Here is a 13,244-nt window from a genome sequence, read left to right on the forward strand (position 1 = left end):
GAGTCATTCCTACTCCACAAAAACTCCTCTCATCCTGCCATGATTTAAGAACCAGTGTAGTCCCATGGAGTGTCTCACCAAGGGATAGAGTAAATGACACATCTAGGGAAGAGAAGACAAGGTTCCAACATTTGCCCCAGACCCCTGTGTCCTGAGACACCTCTCAAGGAAGGGTTTTCTGATGGGAAGAGTCATTAGGGCCCTAAGGCAAAATATGAAACACCTGTGGGCTCTCTCCAGTGGGAAGAGCAGCTCCCCTGCCTCTCACCACCCAGCTGGCAGCAATCTGCACCAAAAACTACATAAGGGATCATGTTACAAACACCTTTCTCTCTCTTCTTTCAACCTTCAGTTGCATAGGCAGTGCTGGGTGCTGAGGATGTGGAAACTGCCTCCCCATCATGTTTGGAGTGATGCAGCTGCTTAAAGTGAGTTGGGTGGGTGAAGGTCTTTGTTATGATGAGCTGGTCATGGGCTCTTGCACAGGCCACCTCACAGGAGGGCTGTGAGCAGTATCTGTAAACAGGGTTCATACAAACATCGTTATCCTTGGCAGCTGCAGCAAAAAAGCTGCAGCTTAAATGAGCGTCTGGTTCCTCAGTCTTTCCTGTGCTATGATCTCATGTTACAATGTGAGCAAACTTCCTATCTGTAAAGAAAGGAAGTAGAGAAGCCTCTGGGGAGCTGAGGTGGATTTTCCCTTCTTCCCATCAGGTGCTACATTTAGCACAGGGCTGTGGTATAACCAGGAGCCTGGGTCAGGGTTAACTAGGGGCTCCTTGCAGCCCTGCTGGTGAGATTTGACCCTCCATGCCTCTTGCTGAGTTGCTGTTGTGCCAGCAGCATTTAGTGTGGCCTCTCTGGGGTCCTTCCTGCTTTGGGACCCTGTGCTGCCCCAACACGGCTGGGCTTTCGAAGAGGAAGGCATGGGAAGAGGTCAGCATGTCCAAACCAAGCCCCCAAGAGGCAGGGGACTGCTGCTGGCATGGAGGGGCTGCATCAGGCAAACCATTCTGGAAAGCAGCTTTGTGCCTTTATTTTTTTTCCTGGTCCAAGATCTGGGGCTTTTACTGTGCTCAGGGAGGAGGGGAGGGTCTGTGTATTCCCATACAGCAGTCGTCCTGGGGCACCCATGCCTTCCCAGCTGAGCATAGCTGAGAACGGGTGAGTTTCATACCATCCTGGAGCCAGTTCCAGCCATCTACAGCAGGAACAGCAGGAACTTGTCTGGATACCTTTGGGATCCAGGTGTTTATTTTGATAGCGTGGCTGTGTTTGGATTTGAGCTTGTGATTTTTCTTTTTTTAGAAGCAGAGTGGATTAGTCCTGGCTTGTGCAATTGTCATACCACGTTCTGGCTTTGTGTTGTGCAGGGCTCGGCAGTGGTGTCAGGAGACGTGCCCCTTAACTACTCTTATTATTTATCCTCATTGTACAAGCTGCACCAAATAAGTACCAGGCATTTCCAGAAATTGCTATTGATTGGGCAACTGCGTTTACAAAGCTAATCAATAAGTTCCCCCCCACCACATATTTATTTGTGACACAACTGCTCTCTTTGTGTGCCTCGTGTGCTTTCCAGAGCTTGTAATTTGTCCAGTGTAAATAGCTGATTTCATTCTTTTTCCTGGGGAAAAAATAGCCCTGCTATTATAATGCCATGCCTCTTCTGGTGAGGGAGGTGTATGTGTCTTCCTGCCTTTAGGGTGGGTAATCTCACCCTTCACAGGAAGAAGATGAAGGGATGGGAAAGAGCCTTGTTGTTTCCTGAACACCAGAGTTACTGAAGTCTCCTGTGGATTTTTGTCCTTTGGCCTTTTCATCCTACTTCTGTTTCTATCATAACAAGCCCAGCTCTTTTCACACTGCTCTTCCTGTGGCTCCGTGACACGGAAGATAACGTAATGCTGTAGCTTGGACAGAGCTGTGAGAGCTCTGGTTGGCCAGCCAGGACACATGTGCTGCTTGGCCAGGCAGCTGCTCCCCAAGGGTTGTTATCATGTGCCCTCCCACAGTGGAAACCCCTCTGGATCTCTTCTGTGGGTTCTGCTAAATCCTGCAGGCACTTCTTGTTGCCTAGATTTCTACCATTCTTTCAAATGTGATCCAATTGAGTCAAAATGTTTAAAAGTTCTTTGAGGAGGATGGATGGTGGATCATCTGAGTCAGTCCAAAAATAATCCTTTGTGTGAATGGCTGAATTGACAGAATATTTAGAGCTCTATTTAGGTTTCAAATTAAGAAGAGTTTGGACATCTTCCTCTTCTGGCCTCAAATTACTTTATTTGTGCTGCCCTGTAGGCCTGGTTTGCCTACAGTGAGAGAATGAAAAAGCACTTAAAGCTCTTCTAAAGGACTTCCCCACAAACTGGAAACACCAGAATTTTGCAAGAGCTTTTTCTGTAGTGTGGGACTATGACTAAAGAGACATTGGCTTTTCTTGCTCCACTATGTATGACTATGCCCTGTATGAACTTGGATATGGGAATGTCCCAAGCTCTCTTCTCTGTTAAGGTGAAACAGACCTACATTTGATTTCCGAAACCCAATGGATCCCACGTTTCTCTCTGAAATTTCCCAGTTTGATCTGTACAATCATCACATGTGGCCCTGTTTTGCACAGTTCATATTACTGTCACACATAGATCAGCTACTTGATCCAGGATGAGATTTAAATCAACAGGCTTACAAGTGGACAATATTTCTCCAAGATTTTGAGAGAATTTCTTCTACTACTGCTCTGGCCACAATACTAAGCAAGGCCAAAACCAAAGTAGCATAGAAAGTGGTGCGTAAGAATATTAATTATTGTCAAAATAGTAACACTGGTATCTTTATTGTGTTCTTTCAGAAATTGTAAAACCTGTTGATCAACCAACCTAAACAGGACAGCCCAAATAATCCTTGTTACAACAGTTTCTTGAAAATCAATGGCCAGGCAATACTGTGCTCTGTATAAAACACTCAGGGAGTTTTCAAAAGTTATAGGTGCTGACTGACCAGCTAGAGCACAAATAGCCTGGAACAAGCCACAGTAAATGCTTCTTCCCCAGATGATGGTTCCAGGACATGGGGAGGAGCTGAGTGTATTGGGAAGGGTTAGAGATTTGAGGATGCTGCAGGTCCAGGGCTGGGTAAGGTGAAGGTCGTGGTGACTGTAGAGGGAATCACGGAACAAAGGGAAATGTAGGGGACACTAGAGTAGATGTGCTGCTGGAGGAAAAGGACATGGGGTGAAAATTCTTAGATCATGGAAAGAAGAAACTTGAGGCCTGAAGTAGTTTGGAAGATAGATATAGGTGCATGATGAAATACTTTCTTATTCTAAAAAACTTCTATTGCCCATTTTCACAAGGTTTTTAAACAATAAAAATGGCTGTCTTTGGCACTAGGTACAGCATCATATTATATCCTGAAAAAGTCAAATTGACCTGTGTATAATTAATGTTTCTTTTTAGTATACTTGAAGGCTTGCAGCCAGTGGAGCTAAGCTCTTAAAATGTGAACCTTTGTCTTTTACTTGGTTGAGATTACATTCATTTAAGGCTCTAGACACAATTAAAATTAACTCCTATTCCTTCCTTGTGCTCCTCTGTACACTCAGTTGCTTGTCCACACCCTCATCTTCTTGGATCACTGACTCAGATGTTTAAATGGAAAAATACTCAGCACCAGTTTACTGCAATGAGCAGAAGCAAAGAGGGTCTCTGCAAATATCTTGGTTCTTTGTATGCAGCTGGGTTCCCCTTTGTTTACTTGACTTCCCAAGTTATTTTCAAGCCTCTAAGGTCATTGCTAGTTAATAGTTGGCTAGAAATCAATAGACAGAGAGATGGTTAAAGATAAGTTTTAATAATGGGTGCAATCAAATTCTAGCAACTTTTATCTCTCTGCTGCTGCCAGTGGTGGGTGGTTTTTGTGCATTGACTCCATTTATCTTCCAGCTGTACAAACTCCAGGCAGGATTTTTATCTTTGTAAAATAAGAAGTAAAAGCCCACCCTGCTGTTTAGTGCCTTGCTGCTGGAGAGCTGAGCCCAAATGTGCTTCAATGCTTTCCATCAGTTTCAACAGGATTTTTATCCCATGTTCAGCATCATCCTGAGGAAACAAAGCCCCAAGACAGGGAGTTAGAGCATCATCATCTTTTGACTGCTCTCTGAATGGATGGGGGCATCTCAAAGCCTCAAGGAGCATTTCTAGCGATTTCAGTTGTTAAGTGGCTTCTGCACCTTTGAGTGTTTTGTTGAAGTTGGATTTTAAAATCTTCCTCTTGGAAGAGACAACACTGTGATTTGATTTATGCCTTTAAACATAGGGTTTGCTTAATTTGGAGTGTGCACAGGGCACTGCAGAAGTCTAATAGTTATCTCTTGCCAGCTGGACATCACCACACGCAGAGCAGATCTCACAAACACCTCTGGTGTTGAGTGATCACTGTAACAAGTGTGCTCAAAACATGCTGGAGACAGTGGCTGCTCTGGGCTTGGCATCAGGTGCTGAATGATCCTGCTTGTCCAGAGGTTCATCGGCTGCCCACAGCTCACCTGCTGCTCCCGTGCCTGGCACCAGGCTCTCTTCCTGAGGGTTTTGCAGAATTTTATTGGGTTGTGATGCAATGGCATCCCATCCATCCTGCTGTGGCAGATTCACCCACGGAGGCATGGCCGGCACTTCCGTGCATGCTCAAGCAAGTGAAAACCTTACACACTCCACCTAAAGCCCTGCCAGAGGTTTTCACAAACATGACAGGCCATTGGGATGGTCTGGGCTTGGAGAGCGTGCCAGGGATTTGAGTGACTTGTGCTCAGCTCCCTGTTCTGCCCCAGACTTCATCTTCTGCCTCAGGCAAATTACGTCAGTGCTGTGATTCAGTTCTCTAGGAGTACAATGGGGGAACAGCAACAGTGCCCCAACTTGTGGGATTATTGTGAGGGTAAACACCTCTAAGACTGCAGGATACTGTGATCAGGACAGACCTATCAGCAATTGTATAAAAAGTGACTTGAGCCAAATATCTGACAAATGCTTCAGGGAATAGTTTGAGTTGAGGAAAGGTTTTGGGGGTGCTATATCTGCCCCAAGGTGTGGGAAGGGACTAGGTAACCATCTGAGTGCTCAGGACCTTCTCCCATGAAAACATTGGCAAATCCTGAAGGCGTTGCCAAATTGGCATGTCACCTGAAAATTTGCACAAATACCAGGCACCTGAGGTTTCCCTGTAGTAAAAGCTCTGTCCAGGCCATGAATAAGGGAAATTAATTCAGTCTGTGAATTCAGGGCTATGGATTCATTCTGTGAGAGACAAAGAGCTGCAGGGCATAATTAACTAGCCAAAACTACCTGTTAAGAAATTACCTGGAGTCTGCAAATGTTTGCAGCTTCTCCAGAGTACAGAGACACTTAAATTAGTACAAGGGCTGCTAGGAGCTTGGAAAAGTTACCAGAGGCTGCACTGCCCTGTCAAAGCTTGCAATCTCCTTACACCTCCAGAAGAGCTTTTCCTCCTTCCTAGCACCTCTACCCTCCCTCTTTTTGCAAGAGTTGGTCTGCTTGAGAAAGACCTCCTTGGCCAATGGCACCACTTTTCTACCCACTATGGGAAAAAGCTGGTTTGGCAATTTCAACCAGCCAAATGGACAACTTTTTGGGCAATAGAACACCCAGGCATGGTTTTTAATGATTTGCTGGTGGAAAAGATGTGGACTGTTCTTTACAAGTCCTCCTGGAGATGCATGTTCTGAATTATTCTTGTAGTAACTTCAGAATAGCTTCATAAGCTATTAGAAAAATGCAGAGTGGCACAACAAAGAATGGTAGAAGGTCTTTGGTGGTGGGGGTGTTGAACACCCAGACAGCATATGGACTCCATTTTCATTATGAGACATAAATGAAAACTGTTCATATGTAGAGTATCTTACATGTATATGTAAATAGAGTATGCAGTTTCAAAATTAATAGGTGAAAGCTGAGTTACCAGTTTGTTCATACTAGTGTGCAGTAACAGGACACCTCAATGGATTCAAGGTAGTCCTGTTTTTATGGGTATCCCAGGATACAACCTTTCTGCAGTGGCATTGTCTAGCACACCAACTCATCCCATTTTCTAGGAACTATTTCCTCATTGGCCTATCTCTTGTAAATAATTTCCAGTGCACTTTAGGTGCTAAAATCTCTGCATTAATGCTCTTGTTAATACATTAGAAGAGACAAATGTCTTACCCCAGTTTTACCAGCCTTTCTTCACTGTGGATTTTGGCTATAGAACAGTAAAACCAAAATACAGCTGAGAATCTATTCCTGCTCTCAGTGGGCAAATCATATCGTATCTCTCAATCAACCTGCTAAATATAATTTAATTCCTCCTGATCCATCTTCTGAGGCTAGAGGCCATTTGTTTGTCCATGAGGATCAGCAGGTGAGAGCAGAGTTTCTGATAAAGAAACTCTTTATGGTGCTTCTGATAAAGGACAGCCTGTAAGGCTGTACATGTGCTGTGCCCCTGCCTCTGGTGCTGTGTGAGTGATGTGTGGCCAGTCACACCTGGCACAGAGCCACACCTGAAACCCAAACCTTTGCTGGGCTGATAAGCCAAGCCATGTAATGAGAAAGGAACGCTCTGCCTTGCTTTTGAGCACACTCAAGGACACACACAATGTCAGCTTGTCCAAAGGCAGGAAGGATTTGTTTGAAAAGAGATGCAGGGAAGAAAAGAAAGTAAAACCCATATTTTTTTAATACTGAGTAAACAGTGTGAGGGTTGGGATGTTTGTGGATTAGGACTTAAAATCTGTAAGCATTAGGTTTTCATTTGTTTTGAATAAGGCCAAGGTCACGAGCGACCTGAAGCTGTGGTTGTGTTGCTTTGCATGAAGATCTGGTTAGAGTTTGTGAATGAACAGTAAATTTGGCTCAAAACTGCTTCTGAAAGGCCCAGCCTATTTGCTCCTTAGCTTCAAATATGGTTTGAGTTTTGGTCAAGGCAAGAATAGGGATGTTGACATCAAGTATTTTCCCATGGCTTGCAGACAGCATTTTGACTTCTGTTTCCAAAGGATATTTTTGATGTGCAGAATTTTGGTTTGAAAGTGTGGAAAGAGAGAAGGCAAACTGAAGTAACTCCAAACCCAGAATGTTGCTTGTCAAATTAAATATTTTGGACAGGCCCTGAAGTAGGTTTCCCAATTACCTTTGTTTTTCTGAAATCGTGTGTTTTTCACTTGATTGTCAAGGGTGAAGAAAGGAAAGTCTTCCTTGTAGTCCCACCTTAAATCAGAGTATCAGGCAGGAGATCACATAAAGGTTCTGGGCTCATTACTTTGGGTGCAGCACAGGCAAGTAGCAAAAACAACCTTCCCCTCCCTGACGAACGCCTGAACAGGAATTAGACAGGATGCAACAAGTGGACAAAACGCAAATGGGAGTGTTGGAGGAGGATGAAATGAGGAGGAAGCTGTGCCTTGCCATGGGTGAGCCTGCTGCCAGATGGGTGTGAGGGGTAGACTTGTGGCAGAGAGGTGTTTTAAGGAACTATGTGAAAGATGCCAATCTGCCTGTTGATGTGAATTTTGAAGCCCACATGGTAAAAAATAATCTCTGCTGTTTTTGGCATTAGTGACTGGTAGTTTCATCAACAAGACCTGAATGTGAATGCTGTCATGGGAGTTTCTGCTTTCTTCACTGTCTCAGATAGTGCTATAAGTCATGCTCAAAGCTTGTTGACATTGTCTGGGCCCACTGCCAGGGCCCATGAAGGAGCTGTCTGGGGGGCAGGGGGCTTTCTCTTGTGGGCAGTCAACCCAAAGGCTTTTCATCTTTGGAAAATGTCAGCTAACAGATCGAAGATGCTCGAAAATGCCGACTGCTCCTGGTTCCTGTTGTCTGCAAACTGAAGCACTGGGTGCTCAGGTCATGACTTGAATAGACATCAGAGTAGGATTCTCAGCAGCAGCCAAATGCCTGAGCACTGTGCACCCCAGTGGCTCTCAGGCACTCACAAAGATGTTCTGGTTGATCCTTCAGCAAGAGCTGAACTGGAGACTTAGGTCTGAAATCCTGCCTGGACTCTGATTCTCAAAGCTGTTCCAGGAAGCTATGTGCAAACTTTTAACTTGGTTCAGCTGCCTTTGACACCTCTGGAAATTTGTAGCCAAGGGAGGGAACAGGGATGAAATGGGAGGCAGTGCAAGGTAGCACTGCAGCTACCAAATAATAGTTCAACACTTTTTTTTCTTCCAGGGTAACCAAGAGCTGATCAATAGGATCAATTAAAACTGTCATGTTCAAGCAGTTGACTGATACCTGTCCTCCTGATTCTGTGATTCTGTTGCCATTCAGGTCAAGACCTTCTTGGTGGGTTTCTCCAAAAGAGATGAGAAGAATAGCTACTAAAGCTAAAGGAGAATGTTATTGGCTAACCACAGAGTACTGGGCTGATAATTAGGAGAAAGTTTCTAACAGTCAGAGTTTGAAATTTCTTCCCAGTAGGAGCAACCAGTGTCAGAGTGTCCTGGGCAAGGATGTGGCTTAACAAACTTCAAAAAATTGTCACAATTGTAAGAAAGTGGTTGCAATAGCAATAGCTTAAATGTAGTAATCCATGAGTCTTTCCAGCCTCCTGTTCCAGTTGTGATTATTAGCTTTTGTTTCAAAGCAAACTCGACTAAAAGTCAACTCCTTGGTATCATCTTTAGTCTATTCCCATCCCTAACCAAGCTATTAACTTGCAGTATTGGTTATTAAAGGCACCTGTGACACCCTATAAACCTCCAGAGCCAACTGACTGCCTACTTCTCCTTCCTGATCTGGTTTGAGGTCAAGATCTGGATATGCTTCAGCACTCCAGTCCAATTAAAAAATTCAATTTGTGTTTAAAATTTGTTTGGGGGTCTTTAATTCCCTGCAGTAGATTCCTCCCCTCCTTGCAAAGTTGTAGGGAAAAGCATGCTCAGTGTTATTAAATGACTCACCAAAGTAGCCCTGTGGCTTAGAGGGCTTATGTGAGGCTTAGTGTACTCAATGGAGCACGGTGGGATACCCAGCACTGTCTGCCAGGTCAGGAGTTGAATAGGAGCTATCTCAGTGATATTATCCAGGATGCCTGGGGACAGAGGAAATTAAAAGTCACTAACGCTTACTGCCCTGAGCCAAGACTCAATTGCAGAAGCACCTGCAGGGTTGGCCTGCACACCTACTGCTTTTTTTTTTTCCTTTTTTTTTTTTCCCCTTGGTTGACTCTTAAATGTGTTTTTATTTCCAAGCCAGTGGATGGCATAAGGCTGGCTCTGGATGGGTGAAATAGTCAGGGATGAAGCAGAACAGCATTCACTGATGTGCAAAAGACCTTGGACACTGTTGGGAATGAGGGAGGAGAGTGATGGGAAATGAACAGCTCTTTCCCTTTTGACTTTTGATCTCTAAGCCTACAAAAAATAGATGTGGGTGATGGGCTTTGCAGCCTGACCAGGAAGGGTGGGGGAAATGGTGGAGAAGCAGGCTATGGCCATTCCAAAATTTTCATTACAAGGTTTTTTTCAAGGAAAATCTGGGACTCCAACTGACCATAATTTTCTGTTTACTGGGAGAAATATCTGGTCTTTAATTCCTCCCCCTCCCCATTTATTTTTTTTGCTGGAAGTTTAGCTCATAGAAATAGTTTTGGATCAAATGAAGCATCCCTCTATTCTCTTTTGGTTTTTGCATTTTTTAGAAGATAATAAGTTTTATTTAAAAGAGATTGGAGTAGAAATGTGAAATATCAAGGTGAGCTGAAAGTTCTGGAAAAAAAAATATTCTTCAGTTTGACTCAAAATAAAACCTTCAGATTATTCTGAACTGCCGGTGAACCGAAAAATCAGTCATTTGCACTAATGATAAGTAACTGGCAGGTTGTTTTGCCTGTCAAATTCTGTGTCTTGTGGAGTGAGCACATTGTTGTCTGCTGACATGATCTACTGAGCTGTTTAAAAAAAAAAATCAAATAGAGCTCCTCTCTGCTGGCAATAAGGCTCACTGACAGGTGCAAGGGGCTGACATTCTCGTGTCTGGACTATGGGGTTGACAGACCCCAATCCCAGTTGTGTTCTCAGAAATCACTATGGCCTAATAAACACCCCAAATTTTCCTCTCCTAGTGATGTTCAGGGACTGTCACAACAATAACTGCTGATTATCTGGATGGCAGTGGCATCTGCATGCAGCCACCCGTGCCAGGGCCAGGACACAATACCACAGTGTGTCCCAATGGGGAACTCAGAGGATAAGGTGCTGGGGGAGGAGAGAGTAACTGTGCTTTTCTCAGCCCTGTGCTAAGGGTTGGGGTCACCCACCACCACAAACAAGGGCTAACAACAGAAATTAGCTGGACCCTTGAATGAAGTAGAGAAAAATGAGAGGGAAAGAAAAAAAAAAAAACCCCAAAAACCTGGGTGTCTCCTAGTTCCTCCTACTTGGAGATGGATCTGTGTGTTGGGAAGAAAACTACCTTCTCCCACAAATATGTGCTACATACCCCATATATCTTGACACTTGTACCTTGGTGCTTGTACTTATTTACCCTTGGGTGCTTTTCTGATAACAATGCCAAAACAGAGGGGACCAGGCTGCCTCGCAGACTTGATGGACAGGAAGGAACAGGGGAAATGTTATAACTGTCATTTCACGGTACCTTTACCAGGTGACCTGAGACTTGCCAAGTGAGGCAGTGTCTGAGCTGGAAGGAACTTCTGGGAAACTGCATGAGGGTCTGGGTTTCACCTGAGGTGCATCTGGTGGTTGTGGTTAAGGCAGAAATCTGGTAGTTTGGTAGCTAAATCAAATCAGAGTTGAGGGTTCTGTGGGAAATGAGCTGCCAGTGTGGGCTAAGACTTCTCATCTTCATATGGTTCCTCCTGTCTGCTGTGTTTGTCCCCAGGGGCTTTCTGGCCCTGCAGAAGCAGAGACAGCTCAGCTCCAGGACTGGCTGCCAGTGAGGTTCTTGGCAGCCTTGCCATGCTGTGGGATCCAGCCTGAGGCTCCCATCTGTGGGATGGGAGCTGTGGGACTGAAAGGTTTCAGTAGTATGGTGCATTTAAGTGCTTTATGGCTTAGGTTGTATCTGGTGATTTGGTGTTTTAGTTCTCTTAGGCCCTGCATGATTGCTACCCTAAGGAAAGGGTATCAGTCTAGTGAGCAGGGCATGCACAGCAGCCAGGTCTAGATCTACCACCAGCTTGCTGGGGTTTCTGGAGATCTCTTGTGTGGTAAAGAGCACAACTCAGTAACTACAAGGCTTATTTCTCAGAAAAAAAATCAGGCCCCGGTACAAGTAAGTATCACCCTAGGAGCTAAACAGGCTGCTGTAAACCGGAGTAACACATGGTGCTGTACCCTGATCCCCCATTCGAAGAAAAGCATTGCTTTCATTTTCCTTCCTTTACTTAGCTTTATTCTCTAAAACATGAGGTGGCAGGTCCATCAGATGCCTCGAAGAGGCTCAGTCACAGCCAGTGGGGTAGGAGAAGGGAGGGCAGGGCTGGAGCAAGTTCTCATGGTTCATTTGCTCAGAAGCTGTCTTGCACGCAGCCTTGTTTGTTTTTTGGTTTTTTCCTAACTAAAAAAAAAATCCAAACCACTCTCGAGTCCTTGGTGCCTGTTTTTCCAGACCAGCTATGAACCAAATCATGGTGCAAACAACAGTACCAATAAATGTCTGCTTTCCCTGTGCACCCTCCTGGGTGCCTCAACACTTTGTTCCAAGGAAAGTGGCACGAAGGCTGCAGCAGTGTTCCTGCTTTCTGCAAACCCCATCTGAAGGGTGAGGAGCTGGGTTCAACAGGCAGCACCAGCTGCCAGGTCCTGCCTTCGCTCGCTGGTTGCATTTCCTTATCTGGTGATGGCTCCTGATGCCAAGTCCTGACTGCCCTCACGTACGCTTGCAGATTTCTGTTCTTCTGCCATGAACGTGACCCATGTCACGTGCTCCTGCTTGGTCCTGACCCTTGTTGTGGTGAGAAAGGACAACAAGAACTAGTTCTTCATCTTCAGATGTGTTCGGTATTCACACCCTGGGTGCTATGTCACGCATGATAATTCCCGTGCCCTCCTCACTCTTACTCTTTTTGCCTTCCTCCTGTTACACTTGGTCCTATTGAATTTTCAAGCTGGAGGAATAATTTCTGGTTTCTAAGTTGCACAGGTCATCACAGAACAAAAGCTATATCTCTTTGCCTCTTTTCTCTTAGTCACCTACCAGGTTCTCATCTCCAAATAACTTTCTAGCCCTTAAGGTTCTAACTACTTGTCTCTTCTGCTTCCTACCCCTGCCAAGCACAGGCTGCCCACAGTCCCTTTCTGACTCAGCTCTGCTGAGGGTGAACCAGTAGCCGCCTTCCTTGTCCACTTCTGCCAAAGGTGGAACTTTCCAGATGGATTAGAGTTATAGCTGAAGGGTTACAGCAAAAAGTGTCTGCTGTGCTCTGGTAGTCTCTGGAAAAAGCAGCTGGCTCAAATTAGTTTCATTTGTGGAAGGGCCATTTCTCTACAGTATTTCTATCTAAAAATCAATACAGAATAAATTCAATGTTTATTGGAGGGGTGTATATTAGACTGCAGTTGTCACTATCCCAACTTGAGGTCAAAAACTGCCAAAGGTTTTGGTACGTTTCCTTAGTTACATTGGACAGGATAAAAACACATGGAGAATGAGTGTTCCAGGACAGGCATCTGCTGCCTCCTCACCAGTTTCACCTCTGGGTGTTGTGTGCATGCAGGTGCTTCATTAACAGACAGTTTGTACCATCTTAAGAAGCAGCAGGCATTGACCATGCAGGTCTTGGGTGGCGAATTGCAGGAGAGAAAGGAATAAACTATTTGTAGCAGCCAATTTACTCATGACACTCAGGATGATGTGCTGGGTCAGTAAAACTCATAGCATCTGGACTGTGTCCCGTCTCTTAAAATAACAGGCTCTGCCCTGGGAAACAGATTATAGGATGTAATTCAGCACCCCCAGGAAGAGGACAAGGCAGGATTACTGGATCTTTTTCACTTATCGTAAAGTGTGACCTATTTCTCCAGAAAGAAGGTGAGTAGGTCAGGTTGGAAGGGATGATAGGTCTTTCCGTAAACCTTACCCAACCTGGAAGAAATTGCCTACACAGCAACAGAAAGGAGTTAAACCCTAGCAAAGGGATGCAAAAAATCTCCACTGGACAAAAAAAAAAAAAAGTCATGCTCTTTAATTTTTAGCTTTTCTTTATGGAAGTCG

At 44.7% G+C, this 13,244-nt stretch overlaps 1 long non-coding RNA gene across 1 annotated transcript in view; it reads left to right on the forward strand.

Moving 5' to 3' along the window:
- Positions 1-339: 339 nt before the first annotated feature.
- Positions 340-13,244, forward strand: part of LOC146433249 (uncharacterized) — a 46,328-nt gene continuing 33,423 nt past the window's right edge. Inside the window, exon 1 of the long non-coding RNA XR_014854024.1 lies at positions 340-428. This is a non-coding gene — a long non-coding RNA (uncharacterized LOC146433249). The remainder of the gene's footprint in view (positions 429-13,244) is intronic.

The sequence above is a fragment of the Lichenostomus cassidix genome, chromosome 9 (genome assembly GCF_008360975.1).
Source record: "Lichenostomus cassidix isolate B80296 chromosome 9, HeHo_3.0, whole genome shotgun sequence".
NCBI classification, from domain to species: domain Eukaryota; kingdom Metazoa; phylum Chordata; class Aves; order Passeriformes; family Meliphagidae; genus Lichenostomus; species Lichenostomus cassidix.